At 43.8% G+C, this 21,468-nt stretch overlaps 1 protein-coding gene across 2 annotated transcripts in view; it reads left to right on the top strand.

Moving 5' to 3' along the window:
* Nucleotides 1-5,791: 5,791 nt before the first annotated feature.
* Nucleotides 5,792-21,468, top strand: part of ANKRD17 (ankyrin repeat domain 17) — an 87,040-nt gene continuing 71,363 nt past the window's right edge. Inside the window, exons 1-2 of one of the 2 annotated variants that reach the window (XM_030480928.1) lie at nt 5,792-5,842; nt 8,457-8,809. The gene's annotated coding sequence lies outside the window, so the exon portion shown is untranslated. Of the gene's footprint in view, nt 5,843-6,150; nt 8,810-21,468 lie in introns of those variants that run through there. The other variant, XM_030480927.1, reaches the window with a different exon arrangement.

The raw sequence follows: 21,468 nt of genomic DNA, 5'->3' as shown, positions 1-21,468 counted from the left end.
ATCTCTGTTTTTCCTGCTATTCAGTCCTGTGTGTTTGGTGACCAACAACCCAAAGGGAATTGAATAAATACTGAAGTAGAAGTCACAGATCAAAGGGACAAGGAAGGAGTATCATCTTTCTCAAGATTTCCTGCAGCTTTATGTTAGCAACAAACCCAAGCGTTCCAAGTTAATCAACCTCACAAAGTCACGAAAGGAAGTGTATTTGTTAGTTATTACTTCCCTGATGGGGGCCTATGCTGCCTTCCCATTACTAGGCAATCCATTACCTAAGAGCCCTATGAGCAGCACACCCATCTTCGGATCACGCACCCATAGGGAAATCAGGATACATAAAAAACCCCAAACTTGATTATTTACTCTTCCGTTATAAGCCTGTCTTGATGATTATCAGGGTGTCTGCAAGATATATGATGAGAAACTTAACATGAGCCAGCAGTGTGCGCTTGCGACCCAGAAAGCCAACCGCATCCTGGGCTGCATCAAAAGAAGCGTGACCAGTGGGTTGAAAGTGGTGATCCTGCATCTCTACTCTGCTCTCATGAGACCCCACTTGGAGCACTGTGTGCAGTTCTGGTGTCCTCATCATAAGAAGAACATGGAGCTGTTGGAGCAAGTCCAGAGGAGGCCACAAGGATGATCAGGGGCTGTAGCACCTCCTGTATGAAGACAGGCTGAGAAAGTTGGGGCTGTTCAGCCTGGAGAAGAGAAGCTGCGTGGAGACCTCAGAGCAGCCTTCCAGTATCTGAAGGGGGCCTATAAGGGTGCTGGGGAGGGACTCTTCCTTAGGGACTGTGGTGATAGGACAAGGGGTGATGGGTTTAAACTGAAACAGAGGAAGTTCAGGTTAGATCTGAGGAAGTTCTTTACTGTCAGGGTGGTGAGGCACTGGAACAGGCTGCCCAAAGAAGTGGTGAATGCTCCATCCCTGGCAGCGTTCTAAGGCCAAGTTGAATGGAGTCTTGGTTGACATTGTTTAGTGTGTGGTGTCCCTGCCCATGGAACGGGTGTTGTAACTAGATGATCTTATGGCCCTTTCCAAACCTAACTATTCTATGATTCTATATATCTGTAAATAAAAAGTGCTGTTACATAACCTGGAGAAGTTTCATACCTTCCCAAGTTCTTCAGACCATTCCAGGATTGAAAGCTGACTTCTGCTAGCAGTTTTTGCCCATGACGAAGCCAAAGCTTGAATCCAATACTAAGCTTCTCTAAAGGTCGCAAGTGCTTTGGTTGCTGTTGCACTCACAAAAGGCTCCAACTGGTCAGGGTGGTAGGGAGAGCAGGTATAAACTCTATGCTTATAAAACCAGAGGGAAACTACTTGCTTTACACTGCAAGATTAGAAGGAGCAACTCTTTGATCAGAACAGAGATCATCATCATAAAAGAAACCGAACAAACACCCTCAGATAGGCCATGCTGCCCATGCCAGCAGAAGTGCTCTTTTGTAACTACTCCATCTGGTTCAACAATGCAGAGTGATAACGTAAGACGGTTGCTTTCATTCAAACTGGACTGGGTGGCTCAAAATAGCATTTCCAAGCCTAACAACTTAAATGGATACCTGAAGTAAAAAGCAAATGTTGTAGCCCAGTATTAAAACACAGTATTAAGTGGGACTGACCATCACTGCAGCCCTGCTTGGCCTCAATCAACTCAGTGCCAGACCAGCCCTTTGCTGCCATTTTCCAAATTGGCACTGCACCAGAAAGGGACGGAGAGGGCAACTCCTTGCTAACAGCTCAAAGGGTAAAATCCAGCCCTGCCACCACCCTTCCTGAACCAACACAGGTGAATTTAGGGCATTTGGATGGGCTATTCCTCTGCTGGGCTGCTTGTACAGCCACAGGAATCTAAGTAGTGTTTTGTTCTGTCATGGTTTAAGCTGAACCCAGGACAGGCTCACAGAAGTCAGGCACCTCTTGTGTCAAATGATGAAGATCAGGTCACTTTTCTATGCTTATCGCTTGAAAAAAGTGACATTCTTTCACGTGTGCACCATGAATCTCAGGTGGTAGGGCTGAGGTTACCTGTATTCACTTACAACTCTGTTTTCTGCCTCTTGGGATTGCAGTGAGTAACAAATGATTCATTTGTGCTCGTATCTCGATGTAAATCGGTAAAAACCAATGCATTCACCACAGGAGGAAAAAGGGATTATTCTCGCCAATCTGGCATCATTTTTTACAGTCATACCAGGAAGCGGTATGTAGCTGGAACATTCGGTTTATTCCTCCTGGATCACATCATCATCTACAAAGGTGTTTATAAAGGTATTTTTCAGCTTAGACCTCGTACCTGAAGATTAGAGGTTAAGAACTACAGTTGTAGCTGGATGACTTAGAAATACAGTAACTTATTAGCAGTGCTGTTATGACTAACGCAGTCCTTTTATTAAGGACTTAGAGGCCTGTAACAAGAAGGTGGCATGTAAGGAACATGAAGATTTTGGGGTGAAACTGTGCAGACTTGCTTTCCTGATGAGTGTTGGTGCTTTGAGGCTTGTTTTTAAAAGCAGTGTTTCATTTCAGAGGTGCTGCAGACGTGGCTGATGCTTTCCAATGCTACCCAAATGAGCATAAAGACAACACTTAGGAATCAAGTAATCAAATAAAAGAAGGCTCTTTGCATTTCTGCAAAATATAACTGGAATGGACACTATTGGCTTGAAGCATCTGTAGTGTTCCAGCGCATTGGAGCCATTAACACTCCTTACAGTCATGCGTATCTATGGTTAAAAACCTTTTCCTTGATTTCCATTCTGTTTAAAAAATAAGGATGGTGTCGTGGTTTGAGCCCAGCCGGTAACTCAGAACCACACAGCCACTCGCTCACTCCCCCCCTTCTTCCTCCCCCCACTCCTGGAGGGATGGGGAGGAGAATCAAAAGAATGTAAACCCCACGGGTTGAGGTAAGAACAGTCCAGTAACTGAGGTGTAATACAAAACTACTGCTACTACCACCAATAATAGTAATGATTAGTGAAACAACAAGGGGAGAGGATACAATTGCTCACCACCCGCCGACCGATACCCAGCCCGACCTGAGCAGCGATCTGGGCCTTCCGGGTAACTCCCCCCGGTTTATGTACTGGGCATGACATGCTGTGGTATGGAATACCCCTTTGGCTAGTTTGGGTCAGGTGTCCTGTCTCTGCTTCCTCCCGGCTTCCCCTCCTCCCTGGCAGAGCATGAGACTGAGAAAGTCCTTGGTCAGAGTAAACATCACTCAGCAACAATTAAAAACATCGGTGTTATCAGCGTTGTTCCCAGGCTGAAAGTCAAAAACACAGCACTGCACCAGCTACTAAGGAGAAAAATGACTGCTATAGCTGAACCCAGGACAAAAGGGAAAAAAACCCACCCCTGTTCCTTCACTGAGCACGCATTGACTGCCTGTATTTAACTGCCACAACTTCTGTTACTGTAGGACCTGACCCACATCAGTGGAGGCAACAGTTTTTCTAGAGAAATAAAGAGATGAACATTAATACCACAGATGAAAGTCCTGGCCAGAGTGGCCTGAGGTAGGAAAAGGCATCAACTGACACAGAGCTCATGGCCAAAGTGACATGGACATCCTGGTGTTTCCTACTTTTTTAGTAATATTCCACCAACTTCCTTTTAAAAGGGGGCCGAGGAGATGGCTCCGAATGTGCTGTGCACTGTCTGAGGAGAACATCACTTGTGACCAGCGCTCTTCAGAGCCAAGCGTGCTTGTAGACAGGCGGGCAGGCAGAGCCGCCTCACAACCTGACAAGGAGCAGCCTTATCGCTCTCCCGGCATTTTTAGCCTGACGGGAGAGCGGCCTCATAAAACCGCTTCCTGCCTCGGCCGGGTACCAGACACCAAGCGCCACGGCGCGGACGGCCCCGGTTACCCCGCCGCGGCGCGGGGCGGGGCCAGCCGAGGAGGGAAGCTGGCGCGCAGCGGCGGGTGATGACGTTCGAGGCGCTTCCGGCGCGGTGACTGAGGCACGCACAGAAGGGGTCGCCGCGGCGGAGCGGGCGCGGCGAGGGGTGGCGGGGTTTCAGCCTAGAGCAGGCCGGGCGGGGGGGAGGAGGCAGCGGCGGGAGCGGTGCGGCGGCTCTTGCGGCGGGAGCGGCGCCCGCCGCCGCTGCTGAAGGCGGCAGCGGCGACGACGACGACAAGTATCGCGAGAGGTGGCGCGGCGCCGGCGCTAGAGGTGACCGAGACCGCGGCGGCGGCCCCGGGTGCCTCCTCCTTCTCCTCCTCTCCCTTCCTTACCGGGCGCTGAGCGAGGCGGATCGGCGGCCATGGAGAAGGCGGCCGGCGCGGCGGCGGTTGTGGTGGCGGCGGCCGAAGGAGGCGGTGACGGCGGCGAGGCCGGGAGCGCTACGGCGGGGCCCGGTCCCCCGGAGGGGCTGAACGGCGGCGCCGGTACCTCGCCGTCGTGCCCGGCCGGGGCGGCGGCGGCGGCTGCGCCGCGGGGGCTGGTGCGGGTGTGCGACATGCTGCTGAAGAAGAAGGCGCCGGCGAAGGCGAAGCGGAGCGGGCGGGCGGGCCGGGCAGCGAGCAGCAGCGAGAGCGGCGGCGGCGGCAGTGAGAGCAGCAACAACGGCAGTGAGGAGGAGGAGGACGAGGAAGACGACGAGGAAGAGGAAGAAGAAGAGGTCTCTGAGGTACCGCGGGGATGGGCTAGACGGGGCCCCGCAGCGGTGGGAAAAAAGGGGGGAGGGGGCTGTGGGCCCGGGGAAGGGGGCAATGACCGGGATGGGGGTCCCGGTGGCGGGAGTCAGCCCAGGGGTTGACCTATTGCTCCGGTTCTATCATTGCTGCATGCTCCCGCCTCCCCCGTCTCCGCGGGGCCCTGCGGCGTAGGCAGGAAGGGGGCAGCACCGGAGCGGCCTCGTGGCGGGGCGGGACCGGGGACCTGCGCACGGCGGGACGAGTATTGCGGGGGGGGCCCCCGCGCTCTGACCATCTTCTTTTCCTCCCCCCCTTTCTTCTCACTCCCTTACACCCGCCGGTGTGCCCGGGGTGGGGGGGCCGGGGGACCTCCGGGGGCCTCACCCGCTCTCCAGCTTGCTCTGTGGTTTTGGGTATGTGGGGCGCTGTTGGAGGGAAAGGCGCCTGAAGCGTTGCAGGTGCCCCTCGACGCCTTGTGTGGTGTCTTCATGTGCCGTTTCCACGATTTGTATTGGAGCAGGAGAGTGTAATGATGGAAATGGTGATGGTATACCCGGGGCGAGGTGCTGGAGAACTCTGGACACGTTGCTAGACAGATGTTTGTGCTTGGGAATAGGTCATCCTGAGGAAAAGAAGTTGGATGTGCAGCTGAAGTAAAGGCTGCTGTAAAGCTCTGGGGTGCTTTGCTCTCACCCTATGCACGCTTCAAACCTGACAGCACCCACCATTCCCATGCAGTGCTGAACCACACACAAGGAAGCATTGTTACCTTGTTTTTGTTTAACATTACATTTTTCAGGTAGGTATTGCTGGAAAAGGCTAGGCAAGACTAGAAGCCCTGTTTCTGTACACAGAGCTGCTTTACAGGGTAGCTTTAGTTCTGTAACCTTCAAAGCTGAATGTGCACGTGGGCTTTTTTTTTTTTTCTATAATGTCCTCAAAAAGGTCCATCTCAGGTTTGTAAGCTGTTGTTTTGAACTTTGCTTATGAGCAATTTGGCTTTTAAGTGATATATCTACTTTTGTGTTAGAAATGAAAATGAGCAGGAAAAAGGAGAAGGAAGAGTCCAATAGGTTTAAGGCATGGCTGGGCTGAGATGGTGATAGGTTTTTGGATGGTTAAGAACCACTCTGCATTTTATTTCTGCAGGAATAGATACAGGAAGCATTTTATCCAACTTCTTTGAGGTAAAGTGCACACAATGAGTGTGCAATTAACAAGTAATTACCCCTGGCATTTTGTTTCTTTAGTGTTAATTTTTAGGAAAGTGACTATCCTTGTGTAGATAGAAATTTTTGGGGTGTAAAAGTTAAGATAGGCAGCTATGGTCACGTGCTGAGCTGTGCTGTCTAGCAGTCCTGCAGGTACCTGAAGAACTCTCTTACTCCCTTGAGCATGTGGTAAAGGGATGAAGGCCTTTTAATGACTTTGCAGGGGTATGGGTTGATAGTTAAGCATTGTCATAAGCATTGTCACAACTCATAAGGTGAGTAGTGTGTGATGTCAGCCTTCATGAGAAGACCTGCAGAGAGCTAAAAATGCAAATGGACATTAAACTACCATGAGCAGCAGAAGAATGCTTCACTGTTCTCTGACAGAATGACACGTGCTGTGGGTACCAGTGGTCAGGAAGGCAGTTTTACATCTGGAAGCTTCCCTGATGGTTTTCATAGTAAGTGAAGGCTTTCCCGGTCTGGGTGGTTTGGGATTAAATACTAAGCAGGGGTAGGTAAACGATAAAGAAAGTAATAATACTGACTTCAGTAAGGTCGAGATAGTGTACATTTTGTCACATACCTGCTTAGTTTATAACAATTCCTTTTCCTGATACTCGGGTCGCTTGCAAAGCACTGTTGTAATCTTTCTCCCCCTGACTCCAGGATGAGATAATACAGCTTGTAGGATAGGCACAGCTGAAATCACTGTTTTTGGGAATGTGAACAGGAGGATGGCCTGAGGATCTAACTTGAAAGTAGTTCCCAGCAGCTCCTGGGGAGTAAATGTATTTTGAGTGTTCTCAGGGAAAGGAAGTTTTGCTTGTCTGAACGCAACCTGATGTTTAGTTTTGGCTTTTTAGAAGATTTAATTTAAAAAAAAAAAAAAAAAAGTTTCTACTGTGGGATTTTTATTCGTTTGGGATTAAAATTTTCTTTAGTTCAGATTTAGTTGAGATGAGCATAGCTTGTGTGGCTTTCAGCAGTTGGATTGTGGTCTTCTGACCATGGGCAGTCTGGAAGGCACTTAAACTGAAAAAACACAAAGAAATTCAAGTTTATGGTTTAGCTGTAAATAGAAACTATTGTGGAAACACTGCATAAGATGGTGTTCCCTACAAACCCTTCAGTTCATTATCTCTGTAAACTTAAGACAGTTTGCCTTAAGTTTTTTGCCCTTCCCATGCTTAATACGTTAAGAATTCTCTAGTCTCTGGAGCGTAGTACTTCTAGATTTGACTACTAATGAGACAGCTTCTAAAAATCAGAAGGACGGTAGCAACAAGTCCAAGGAGTTATAATGGGAAAGCTGGCAGGTACTAAATGACAAAACCCCCATGAGTGGAAAGACATTGTTTGACTCACCTAACATAGCTGAGCTGATGGAATGGAATAAAAAGTTGTAATCAGACGTTTTCATCTTAGTTAGATATCAGTGTGGAAGCATAGGCACTGGGTGAAGTTAGGTTGAAATTTCATACCAACAGCTTAATGAGCTTCTATGACTGTTCATGGCAACCTCCAATGTTGCTTTTGGGAATTGCAGCAAATCGCTGCTTGCCAAAACCCCCAAGATTCTAGGTAGTGTGGTCTGGTATTGTCTGTAAATGGGAAATTGCCTTTTCCCTAACCACCAGTGGATAAAAAAAATGATGAATCTTTTCAGTTCACAGGAAGAGGGATCTTAAAGTAGAAACAGAAGTTAGATACTGGAGAGGTCTGCTTGCATGTTTCCTGGCTGAATTGTGGCCTCGGTTTATGAAGGATCATGTTCAGTTTTCATAGAAGCAGCCTCTTAAGCTGCTCAAGGAGCTGTACAATTGTTAAATAGGACTTTGTGCCTATTTAAGTGCCCCTTCCATCAGGCGATAGCTCACAGGGAGTGTTTGTTCAGGCAAAAACTGGGTAGGTGCAGGGACACATAGGGAAAATTTAGTCACTTGACATGTTAGATGTTGAAGGGTGAGGCAAAGGGACATCTCTGCAGATGAGACAAATGAAAGCTGACGTAAAATGTGAAGCTTGAGAACGTTATTAGGGTTTGGAAACTAATGTTTCTCTCTTTCTTGTTTGAAAACGTGGTTTAGCAGTTCCTTTGAACAGGCTCAGATAAATACAAATATGCAGTTATCTTGGAAGTGTTCTTATTTTGTCCAACATTTGTCTTCAATAAATAGTGAAATAGTGCAAAAAATGAGCAACTGAGCAACTTGCTACTTAAAAGTCTGATGTCAGGAGTGCATTAGGGCATCTCTTATTAAGCACAGAAGGGTTTAATTGTATTATAAAAACTGTTTACAAGCTTATATCAAGTCTTCGAACCTGCAGGATGCTTGCGGCTGGCAGTAAAGTTTATAATTGCTTTTCCTAATACTGTATCCATTTTAAGAGTTCCTAAGTTCAGTCTTCTCCTTGAGCAAAAAGTTTCACGATTATTAGATCTGCGTAATATTCAGTCACGTTAAGTATACCTGAAAGTGCTGCCCTGTGTAAAGGGTGGTTTTGAGATGTTCTCGCTGTTTCTTATGTGTTCTTGTTTTCACTTGGGCCTCCTAGGTGCTGTAAATAAAAGTTTTTATTTCCTCAGCTGCAACTGAATTAGTAATGGAACTGACTAGTAAGAAGTAAATAAAGCAACAGCCAGTTCTCTAGAATTTCTTCATGCGGAAGAAACTACTTTTAACTTCTTCAGCTTCAAATGTAAGGTGTTAATCCACAAACTTGGGTTTACTGGTGTGATTTCAAGAGCGTCACAGGCACACGATTGTAATACTTATATTGTGAAAGGCTTTAACAGCTCAACTGTTGATTTGGAACACAGAATTTATTTTATAAATTACTTCTTTTAATCCCAACTGTTTTAATTAGAATCCAGGACTAAAGCCTGTGGATTCTGCAGGGCTCCTAAAGAGCCAGTATGTCTCGCTTGACCATGGTAGAGTATGTTCTCTGTGCTATTACTTTCATCTCCTTGTGTCTTCAAATACATGACTGAACATGCAAATAATTGGGCTCTGTCCTTGTAGCGTGTGCCACCCTGATGGACAGTTCAGTCTTGTGTTCTGCCACATTGTTTATGCTGTAAATATGCTGTTTATGTAAGTATGCTGTTTATGTTTTCTTTCTCCCTACTTGGGCAGTTTCTTGCCTCTACCATTTTTTTTCTTGCCTTCAAAAGAAAAAAATAATGGTGAGATCCCTATTTTTCTTTTTTTTTTTTTTTAATTTTTTTTTTTTGTTAAAAGAGAGAGAAGACCCAAATTTGTGTAAGACCTAAGGTGATTTGGGCATTTTCCTTATTAGTGTCGTTACTACAACGTGTAGCTTGGTCTAGCAAGTTACCTCACATCCTGCCCATGGCAAGGGGTTTGAGCTAGGTGGTCTTTAAGGTCTCTTCTAACCCAAACCATTCTGTGATTCCTCAATTGAACTGATGTGGCTAAAAAAACAGGTGAGCCACAGTAGGGTCCATGGCACAGACTACTTCTCCATCTCTGTGAAGAATCTTGTCATGACACTTGAGAAATGCCAGTTCTCACCTGTATGTTACGTCCTCCCAACACAAAGCCCACTCTTGGAGAAATATTTTAACTGGGTTGGTGCTGCGGGTGAGATCTTGGTTTTATTTTGCATGAGGGATGTGGTAAGTATGATGTAATAGAACTGGCAAGATTAATTGTTTTTGAAGAGGAGTAGAATTTGAGATTGCCTGGAAGCGCATAAAGTATGTTCTCAAAAACCCCTGAAGGAACAGGGCTGATGGGGCTCTTGGTGGGTGAATCATAGAATCACAGACTGGTTTGGGTTGGAAGGGACCTTAAAGTTCATCCACTTCCAGCCCTCTACCATGGGCAGGGACACCTTCCACTAGACCAGGCTGCTCCAAGCCCCGTCCAGCCTGGCCTTGAACACTGCCAGGGATGGGGCAGCCACAGCTTCTCTGGGCAACCTGAGCCAGTGCCTCACCACCCTCACAGGGAAGAACAACTTCCTAAGGTCTCATCTCAATCTCCCCTCTGTCAGGTTAAAGCCATTCTCCCTTGTCCTGTCTCTACAGGCCCTTGTCCAAAGCCCCTCTCCAGGTTTCCTGTAGCCCCTTTAGGCACTGGGAGCTGCTCTGAGGTTTCCCCGGAGCCTTCTCTTCTCCAGGCTGAACAAACCCAGCTCTCTCAGCCTGTCTCCATAGCAGAGGCGTTTCAGCCCCTCACAGCATCTTTGTGGCCTCCTCTTGTGTTTGGGGCCTGCAGCCAGGTTTCACAATAGTGGAATTGGCTGTAGCTGACCCCAGGAAGTAATAGCTGAAAATGTTTAACAACCCTTTCTTATTGTTCCCAGGTCTAGGTTTCAGCAAAATCAGTTTGAAAAACTGCAATAATGATTTGAGTGGCTTTGCCATTTCCTGCTAACAACCTTTTAATTGCTACTGGCGGCGTCCTGTAGATGATGACTAGCATATGCCCCCGCATAGTATGTTACCAAAATTCATGGGCTGGGTAGGAGGTTCAGTGTTCTGTAAACTGGCTGAGGTGGTAAGCAGAGATAAACCAGTGTCTTTATGTACATGGCAAAGATCTAGGGATGCAGAGCTCATCAGTAGTGTCTGGTCAGACTTAGTGCATAGTTTTTAAAAGAACTTTAAGTTTTGGGGTTTGTTTTTTTTTGTCTGCTCTACTCAATTGAAGTTATTAGTGAATATCTGGGTTTAAAACTAAGCCCCCTGCATAAAGTGACCGCTTGCAGAAGGTGGAGTTAGGTATTGGTAGCACCACGTGAATTTGTTTACTTCCTTAGCTATTCCTTCAGGAAATGTCATTATAAACATCATTCCTGGGAGCAGGCTGAAGCCAAACGCCCTGTATTTTAAGCTAGTAATTTAGTTCTTTAAAGAGAATGATGTCTCTGGAAGAGACGTAGCTGAGAGAATTTCCTCAAAGCTACTGGCTTTGAAGGCAAATGGGATTGTGTATGCTTGGCTTTTTCCTCTAGCTGTGTTTTAAAACCAGAACTATTTGTGCTTATTTAGGGTATAGCTGATTGGGAAATTGGATTTAGGAATCAGAGAAGCAATGCTGCACGTCCAAGATAACAAAGAAGGCTTGGTTTCTGGAGTTGAAGGAACAAGCCCTTCTAACTTAAAAATAATACACATTTGATATTAGTGCTTTAGGCCATTTGAGCAGAATCTCTGGCTGCCTTGGTGGATATTCTGCCTTTTTTTTTTTTTTCCTTTTTTTTTTCTTTCCGTGCAATGATGTGCTTTTGGTTTCTTGATGGTATGGCATTTTAGGTGACTAAGTTGAAACATGAAATTGAATGTGCTGTATCTGTAGAGCTTCTGTACTACATGGGACTTCTTTGTCACATCAATAATTTTGATGTTTTGAGGAAGAAAGCTGATTGTGTGAGTGGGGACGGCAAATTGTTTGGGTAAGGTCATTTAGCACATGTACTTCAGGAGAAAAGTCTTCCTTGACTTGTGGTTAACCTTACTGGTGAGTATAAATGTCTTGTGCTGTGTCGACAGGAGTGTTGGAAGAAAACCCCCATAGTTGACTAATACAGGGCAGTGTTTCCTCTCTCTTTTCACTAAGCAGTTAGTGCTTTGTGTTAACTGGTACTCAGAGAGGTTATCTCAGTATTCCAGATGTTTTCAGCCACATTTCCCCCCCATATGCAATCCTAAGCTGGCAACTATCTGAAGAGCTAAAGCTGCCTGGAGAATATTACTAACCTGTTGTGTCACCTTGTTTTCCCATTAGGTAATAGTCGTATACCAGGCTAAAAATCAGCCATAAAACCAAGAGTGTCTTTAATATATCTTTGTTTGTGCTTGCAGTATTTTCTTTTATGCTGAATGTTGTAATTAGGATGATTTTGTTTGCATTACCCAAAGCAGTTTTTGACAAACTCAAATTACTGGTGTTTGATGTGCAGGTGTCTTTCCTCTGCTATATTTTAGCTGAATCCTCAAGTCTTTGGAGGATAATGGTGTATCCTAGGAAATGAGCTGAAATAAACCTTGATTTTATTTTTTTTCCCTGCCCCACCCCAGTATCTTAGGTTTTTGTGGTGTTAATCATCAGGAATGGGTAACGTGTCCAAATAATGCAGCTGTTTGGATGCCAGAAAGAAGTTTGGAGTATTAAGTCTGATGAAGTGTCACTATTTAGAGTATCACTTTGGGGTTTTGACCTCCATTCTCCCTAAGTTGTACTTGAAACAGTCAAAAAGTTTAGTGTCTGGATTCTTTTTTTTCTTTCTTTCTTAAGTTAAAATTAAAGGCATCTTTCACACCATAATATGACTACTCTCTGCAGAGGCTACCTCGTTTTTGAGCTCAGATTTATTTCCCCTTGCCCAAATGAAGCGGGAATGATTGTTTCTGAGCCTGTACATCTGTCCCTCTTTGCAGGAGCTGTTTTGTGGATTATTGCCTCAGCAGAAGGGGAACATCTGAAAGCTCTCTCTAGGGCAGGGAGTGATTCAGAGATAAGAGGAGGAAGGTCATTGTCATCCTCCCAGTTCTTCCCACACATCAGAATAGAACTAAACCCTTTCTTTAAGGAGAAGCTGGAGGTCCCCAGTACATCTGTGTCTGGCAGGTATCTGGTGACTCACATGTTTCCCTGTCCTGGCGCTTTACCATTTCAAAACTTCAGGTATTTCTTTCCTTTTGTTCAGCCTTGTCCTGAAATGCTTTGCCAGCAGAATTTTCCTTTTTATGCTCTTCTGCAGGTGTGAATTGTTCTCCTCCACAGAATGGTGAACAATGCTTTAATGAAGTTTAGCATTTAAAGTCATGATGTGACTTAGCTTTTTTTCCTCAAGTGCTTGGTGGTGCTCAGCCTCTGTGTGGTGTGGGAGCTGATCCCACTGCAGTTGGAGGAGTTGGGCTCGTAGGAAGGTTGCAGTGAGCGTGCTGCTGCTGCCAAGAAACAACAAAAAAAGAGACATTCGGTGCTCCTTCCAGCCATTTGGGAAATGACCTTGTTGAAAAACCTCAGCAACAGAAGAAGGGTGTTTACAGTTGATTGGTTCCTTGATCCTGTGTGTTGGGCAGTGGCAGGAGCGCTTGTGCTGAAACAGCAAAGAGCCAGGAACTTGGGCAGGGTTTTTGGTGGAACCATTCATTTAGATGCCTGTCAAAGTATCACTTGCATTGTCTTTGAGGACTTGAATTGTTAAGAATGGTACAGCTCTGTGAGAATTCTTGTGTTAAAGGGCAAGGTAATCCTTCTGACACTTCCTTTGGATCTTCCATTTGAACATGGCTGGCACTGGCCTGGAAAGATAAATTGCACAGAAATATTTTTGTGTGCGGCTTGAAAACTTGAAAGCTTCTTGAGATAAAATCAGTGCTGGTGGTTTTCTGCCTCTGCTATTTGTTAAGGTTCTTGAGAGTGTGTTAGGGATGGGGAGAAAGAGAAGAATAATGAAGCAGTACTATCTTAAAATGTTAACATGCTTTTGAGTATCATCGTTTAGTGCAGTGCAGGAAAGGAGTCACTTTGCACACTGACAAGCACGAAGTAGTCACAAAGCACAATTGTGATCAGTGTGGCAGTTGTAACACAAGTATGCAAACTAGTTTAAAGAGAGCTCTCAACGTAGCAGTCTGCTGGATAGATGAACATATGCCTTCTGTCCATCTCCATCGGTAATAGAAGTGAAAGTTGGCATAACAGCACTGTGGTATTTTGGTGAAGCATCAGCTTGATAAAAGAACTTCTCAATGATATAGTGCCAAACATTATGTGCTAAACTTCGGAAAAGGGCTTTTCCGAAGCCTGGAGGTGGGTAGGGGGGGGGAATTTTTATGCTTCTGTGTAAAATGACTCTACATGTGCTCGTGGCTCCTGGTTGAGGTGGGTTCTTGGAAACATGCTAGTATGTGTGCTGAAGTTGGGTTCTGCAGACATATTTGGGATGACCTAATGCGATTACATGATCTAACAGCTTGCCTCTGCTAAGAGGGGGAATCTCTTCTTCCAAGCTATTCCCAGCTGTGCCTTTATGCTGGTGGTGTTTCACCAGTTACTGCTGTAGCAGGTCACTGGCCAGAAGGGTACAGTGGGTACAGAGGGACAAGGGGGAAGAGAGCTGTGTGGGTCTTTTGTTCCATTGGTCTTTGTTTAGAGTCTGGAACTGAGGTGTTGCATCAACTCAGGACACTGCCTTGTTCGACTCTGTTGCATGTACAGCTGAGCATTGATGGAACAGCTCTGCCAAGTGTCGTGTTTGTTATGAAAGTTGGTACAGATTCTAATCCCTCCTGTGTTTTTTGGAGCTGTGTGTGCTGCTCTGTCCCAGCATTGCTCAGTTAGGTCAGTGTCTGGCCAAAACCATGGTTAAGTTGCAGATGTCTTTGCCTCCAGTAACTTCATCAGCATTACTGGTTTTGAAGCAGCATGTGAAGTAGTACCACCTGGTAAGCATTGCCTTCAGTGAGTTAGACTTGAAGGTAAGGTTAGCAGTAGTCCTCTGAATCAACTTCATCTGAAACCCCTATTTTTTTTTTTACATCTTAAATGAATGCTTTTTGAGAAAGGCATCAAGTTTTTGCATTGTAATCCAGAGTTGGGCATTGCAGAGCATGCGGTGTTTCAAAACCCTTGGTAAAGTTGTTAATAGAAATACTTTGGGCGATTGATTTTGTAACCAGTATTCTGCCCCCAGTCTGGGATATATTAAAGTACTTTTTGGTTTGGGTTTTTTTTTTTTGGTTGGTTTGTCATAGTAAAATAATTCCTTTAGGCTCTGATTTGATTGAAATGCCAGTGGAGGGGAGGAGGTTTTGCACAGGTGCATGTGTGTTGGTTGTTTTGAGAGTGCCTAGCCAAAATTGCTAAAAATATATTGTGTTACAGCAGGTATAAGAGAAGGCATCTATATTTGCAAGCTTGCATACCGTTATTATGGGTGAAACTAAAAAGCAACTTCTTCCAAAGTAGGTGTGTCAAGTAGAGTGCATGGATAGAGCATATGTTAAATGAAGATGTTTTGATCTTTTACTCAAATCATCACATAATAGAGCGAACATCTCTTGGGTTAGTACAGATCTTGGAATTTGAGATGTGTTAGTATGAATGTTTTTTGACTGTATGTGACTCCTACATGTGAGAAATCATTACTTGGTTTAGAGGCTGTTCACAGTCTACTTACATTATACATGGCTTTCCTGTTGGTGATGTGTCACATCTCAAACGAGAAAGGAATACGTATATAAATTTGTTTGAAGAAGGATCCCAAATTTGGTTTGGTTTTTTTTGTGTGTGTGTTTTTTGTGTTTTGGGGGTTTTTTTGGTTTGGGGTTTTTTTTTGTTTAAGAACATGTTCCCCATCTTACTTGTGGTTAGCCCCAAACCAGATCTCTTTAGTGGTTCAAAGTTCTTGGATTAAAGGCTTGGAACAAAGTATTACCCAGTGAAAACAGACTACTTAAATTGAGAACGTAGAGGAAGTTCTCTTATGGAAAGCTCCCCTTAGGCAAAACTGTGTGCCAGTAATCTTGGACTTCTGTTGAAAAACCCTCTTAAAATGCTGAGCTAATGCTATGTAGTTTTGTATCACATCTGCACCTTTGTGGAAGTTGCATTGACTTTGCATGGGGCAGCTCCTCCACAGTAACGTGGGGGCTCCTGTGGTAGGAGAGGAAGCACCATGGGCAGATGAGCAGGCAGAACTGCAGGAGTATATCCTGACACAGTTGCTTTTTAATGATGTTTAGTTCATCAATAATGTTGTTTAGTTCATCTTCAGGGCAGTGCTATGGATGGGTAAAGGTGTATTTTGGTGTTTTTTTTGTTGGTTTTTCCCCCCCCCCCCCTTTCTCCATGCATAGATTGGCCTTACAGAATTGAAATCCAGACTAATGGGGCTGATGTAAGCACTGGGGAAGATGGCTCTTGGCTGATGAGATTCCTCTATGCTGGAATGCTTCTTACTTACTAGACTATAAAACTGTTTAGGTGGCAGTTTCATTTAGGCATAGATGAAGACTTATTTCAGAAATAGTTTTATGTTGTGCATTACCTTCTGGTTAGAGGTGGATGGCGTAAGAATAAGAAGCTGCTAATAGAATTTAAGACTATTAACTTAAAACTCTCGACTGACCCTTGTATATCCTATGAAATGGTAATGCAGAGTGAATCCAAAACCCCCAAACTTTTGCTGGGAGGAGATAACACCTATTTGGAAATGGTTTTCTGGATGTGGAGTCATCATCTTCCCTGACCCCACCTGAACCTGATAGTTCCTGTGAGCTGCAAGGTGTACTTCGCTAGCACAGTATTTCTGTTAAGGGAGAACAGATCTGAGGATGCTTTTAAGGAGGGAATGGGGCAGCATTATTCCATCAGACAGGTCGTAAACATCTGAGTCTGCTGTTAGTGGTCAGTCTTTAAACGTGTTTAGTTTTTATGCACTCGTTTAAATTGATGTAAAAAACTTGGGGTGTGTTTTATCTTGGCACTTCCAAAGGTAGTTAAGTACAGGCACCTTTGAAAGATACTAGTTTCCTTGGAGATGTGGACAACCTTGGTCTCAAGAATACTTTGTTAAGGCCTCATAAGGATTAGAATTTCATCCTCACCAGCTTTATATGCTTACTAAGATGACTAACACTAAATGAATGACAAGTACTGAATAAGGCAGAAGGGTCTTGCATGCCTCACGGCTGCCCAGGCCAAGTGAAGAGTGTGCTGGACAGAAAGGCAAGATCTGTTTTGGGAGAAGGCTTTGGTTTGGAGTGAGAAATAATCTTGAACAATCAAAAAAAGTTGCTACAGCAGAAAAATACGTGGATTTGCTATGGAAGTTTCCTTATCTGTGGGAGGTAATGGAGCTGAAACAAGGGTGGTGTGATAGTAAGGGTGGGCAACAGGGATCATCTGGTGAATGTAAAACTCAGTGAATGCTCCATGGCAGGTTTTGGCAGAGAAGTGTGAAATTCCCTTAAAGAGGTATGGCATTATAAGGATAAGGGAATAAAAAGAATTTATAATAGAAGTATGTGTTGCCCCCAGTAGATTGATAAGGTTAAAGCCTAGCATCCCTGTGCACCTTTATCCCCAATAATAAAAAATAAAGGAAGAAAGTAGATTTTTTTTTTATTTATTTTATTTTATTTGAAATTCACTAAAGCGCTTAACTGCAGGATGCTGGAAATTTAGTCAAGCTGGCAGCTGCAGAGATGTGATTGCTTCAAGAAGTGAAGAAAAAGAAAACAATATACTATGTGAAAATAGGAGCAGCAGATAAGGGTCATGACTTCAGATTGTTCCTGAGATTTGCTTTTGGATTGACTTGATTTTTGTCATAATCGCTAATCACTGAGGATCAAAAGTAAGGAGTTTGGTGAATCTGATATGATGGAGCGATGAAAGTGATGTGCACAGATGGGGATGTAGTTCCTAATGAAGGTTGATAAATAGCAGTGCATTTACTTCGAGCAGTGTGTACCATTAGGGGTGTCTGCTTGGGGAAACACTCACTTCTGGCTTAGTTGGAGAGGGTTTTGTTGCATTTATATGTTTTGGTGATCCACTTCTGCAGCTTCTAAGACAGAATAAATAAAGTCCAGACTACAAAAAGTCAACCCTTCAGGATGTGATGGCTCCCGAAGACAGCCTGACCTTTGCTGATTATTCTGTAGCTGATTTCTTGTGACAGACATGTTGTTACTCTCCCTTTAAGCAGTAGTACTACTCTCCCAGTATCAATGCTAAAGCTTGGGACAGAATCTCTAAGAGGTTAAGTTCCTAGGTACTGTGCTACCATATCTACTGCTTTCCCGCTGCCAACATGGATGTACTTCTCACCCCTGTGGTCTTTCAAACACATGTTTGAAGCAGCCTTTGAAAAAGCTATCCGAATATTGCTTGCACCATTAAATATAAACAACTGCTCATGTATCTTACGTTTTTTGGCTCATGTTAGAAGAGGAAACTTGGTCATTTGGAAGTTCTAATGATGGAATTTTCCTCTTTGTGTTTTGGGTTTTCTGATTTCATGGGTATTAATCTGTGTGAAACATCAGTCTTCTCTTTACAAATATACCCTGTCATATTCTACATGTTCAAATATATTTTGTTTGTGATAGATGCTTCAGTTTTCAAGGTATTTCCTGTGAGAATGGTGGGATTTTTGTCTGTTGGCATGCACTTAACAGAAAACCATAATGTCACAAAATCGGGGCTGGAAACCCGCTCTTCTTTTTGATCTTAACTGTTTCAGGAATGTTTTGATTGTATCTGAGGTCATCTTGTTAGGACTGTCTGCGTACTGCTGCAGAGAGAAATCCTTGGGAAAGCTGTGCTAAAGGGGATAACTGAGTGATGCTTTGTACTATATTGAAGGGCTATTTTCAACTCTATTTTTCTCCTTCTCAATGATTTATATTTTCAGTAATGAATACACCTCTTGGTTCTGCTGAATAAGGTGTTGGCATCTGTGTGGGACATAGTTTAAACGAGCCAACCTTGACACTGAGCTCTGTGACTCTGAAAACACACAAAAAAGAGTGTTTATATGCTTTGGGATGGTTGGTGACCAGTACAGCTTGATCAGCTGTAAAGAGATAACAATGTGCTTTTGTGATATAAGGGTGGGAATTGTCCAATTGGTTGTTCAAATGCTTACATTTCAGGGTGCTAGAATCTGTCTCAGATCAATTGTTGAAATGCTTGTGTTTCAGGGTAACATAATGTGAGCAATGCTAGTTCAAAAGCCATGGTGGCCTGTGTGGGACTAGAAGATGGAACCAAGGGTCTTCTTTGAATGCTCGGGAGCCAGCAGACAGTTTTTTAGCTTCACACTGTGCTTCATTCTGCGTGAAGAACTGTGTTCTTGCAAATGCTTTTATCCTTCCTTCGGTCAAATCATGTGCTTCCCACTCAGTTTTTAGCTCCCAGTGCTGTATGGAGAACACAGCATAGAGGAAACCAACCTTGGTTTGTACTTATGTCTGGCTCTGGCTTTCACAGAGTACTATCTCTGGATTCCCTTTGGTTTTATGTGTTTCAACGTAGCTTGAAATAGGACTTCCTTCCCCCCCATTTTGAAGCAGTGCTGTGCTAAGTTTGTCTCCTGAAGCTGCACTTCAGATGTTTATTCTCCCACCTTCTGTGTGGGGAACATAAGGGCTTTGTTGTGTTTTAGGCTGGCAGAATGTGAGGGACTGTAACAAAGCATGGTGGATGCACATGGCTTGGGCAGCTGCGTTGTGTGAAGATACCACTTGTGCAGAAGAAGAGGCTGCGTTTTAGTAGTGGGTAGTAGTAGATGAGTACTGATTAGATCATGCCTTTCAGAGTAAGGCAAAATAAAGGTAATAAGCTTTCAGATAGAAGCTGAGATGTTTCAAAAAGATACCATTATTTAGCCATACAGCTAGTTCGAGTAATTCATAGAGCTGGACTTAGAAGCAATGAAGAAATAGATTTGTATTCACTTGTGTAGAACATGAAGATATGTTTCCTGACCTGTGTTTAAAGCCCAAAATTGCCCAGTAGAAATACGAAAGGAATTAATCACAGACATCTAAGTATATATTTGTTGGTTTGTTTTCCCCCTTAGATCCCTCTTTTTCTTGCAGGAACAGAATGGATGCCTTCATTAATGCCTCTGTTTTACTGAAGGTCTCACAGTGTTTGGGATGAGCTTTTGGAACTTGATATTCCATACTATAAATCTTTTTGGAGTACTGAGTGAAGTAGTGAAGTTATGTGGCAAACGAGTGCTGCTTTAAAGGTTTCACCGGAGTATCTTGCTAGAGGTTGGAGTATCAAGCTTCTGAGTGTGAAAGCAAACCAGTGTTGACTGTGACTTGCTTGCAGTGGAGTATCTAAGTGGTAAGGTTTGTTGCTGCCCTCATTACTCACACATAGAACCTGACTCCCCAGGGTGTTTCTGATGCTGTAAATCAGCTTGAGAAGCTCTGAATTAATTCTTTTGGTTCCAGTTTCGTAAATGAAGGGATGTTACTGTAGACAGAACTTGCTGTTGGACTTCCAAATGGGATGGGAAATGGCTGAGCTCTTGAGGTGAGCTTGTTTTTCCTTCTCCTGAGAATCTTGCATTTGTTCTGTGAAAATAGAGATGTTGCTATTCAGTTTGCGTTGTGTGGAACAGACACCTTTTGTCCTTGAATTAGGCTGTCTTTCCATTTGAAAATGTTATCAGTGGTGTCATATGTAAAGTTTCTTAATCTTAAGTCTTCCTTAGCACTTCTTAAGTGCTAAGTTGTGTGTTAGGGTTTGGGTTTTTTTTATTTGTTGTGTGGTTTTTGGGTTTGGGTTTTTGGTTTTTTTTTGGTGGGGGTTTTGTTTTTGGTTGTTTTTTTTGTCTGCTCTAAGGTATCTGTTAATTCTTTCCAGCGCTTGAAAGACCAAGTAACTAGTCTTTTGAGACATGAGTGTTAAGTGGGAGGTGGTAGCAGCTTTTTTTTTAATATATAAAGGAATCCTTCAAGTTGGCAGAGGTAGCTTTGTGCTTGGGCTAAGACTTGTGTTTAATGGCTAGGCTGCATGTACACAAGATCAGTTGCAAGGGGCTGCTAAGGATATTAGAACCGCTGACCTAAAAGCACTGTTGCAGAGGAGCCATGGAATTCTGTCCTGTGATTCTCCACATGGACAACAGTGTCCTATGGGAAGTAGGTTGTGAAATGTAGATGTCTGGGTGACTCATTTCGCTCAGGGTAGCTAAGACTTCTACCAATTTTCTTGAGTATCTACCTGGAGGTTGCTGAGCTTTTGCTTCCATAAGTACACATGTCCGATGAAGTTTGATGGGATCCTGCAGCAAGTGCTTCTAAGACAGACCTAAGTGGGTTGAAGTCTATGGTAAATGTTGGCAAATGTTATCTTGTCCTCAGAGTTAATGTCTTATAAGAATAAGTCATTAGATGGTTTCCTTAATGTTGTTTAGAACTTAAAAGACCACCCAAAACAGGCTGAATAGCAGACAAAATAGCAATGTCTGCATTTATCAGTTACCTTTTCCACTATAGTACTTCTGAAATGAAACCTGACCAGCTCAAGAGGTGGAGTTCAGAGTTTAGGAAAGTATTTCATGAATAGTATAAAAATTCTTCCATGACCTGGATTATTGAGGATATATTAAGCTCCAACAACAGGCTCAAGACAAGTTACACAGTGTCAAAGATAAACAGTGTGAACAGAATGAATTCTGGTTAAAAAACTGTAAAATCTGGGTTGTTCCCTAAAGTTGAGAAATAGTACGGACTGCCCGAGCAGGTGCAGAGTTTATGTAAAATGAGGGACTTTGTGATAGGTGAGTAGAATGGGGGGTTAAGGAGCAGAATTTTAATCAAAAGAACGTAGCTGTGCCTAAAATCTAGACTCATCAACTAGAAATCCTCTTTGTGATGGTAGTAGTCAGTCTGGTCATCTTCATAAATCCAGGTAAGAATATTCTTGCTGTTAAGAGAGGATTTGTTAGAGTTAGAACACATTTTTTTGAAAATGTGATGTTAATAAAAAAAAAATTGATTACTAGTAATATTTCTTTAAGTCAAAATGTGAATTTAATTCCTTTGACCATTAGACCCTTTTGTGCTCAGCTCAAATGTGCTCATG

The sequence above is a fragment of the Strigops habroptila genome, chromosome 3 (genome assembly GCF_004027225.2).
Source record: "Strigops habroptila isolate Jane chromosome 3, bStrHab1.2.pri, whole genome shotgun sequence".
In the NCBI taxonomy this organism is placed as follows: domain Eukaryota; kingdom Metazoa; phylum Chordata; class Aves; order Psittaciformes; family Psittacidae; genus Strigops; species Strigops habroptila.
This window is presented reverse-complemented; position numbering and strand designations above follow the sequence as displayed.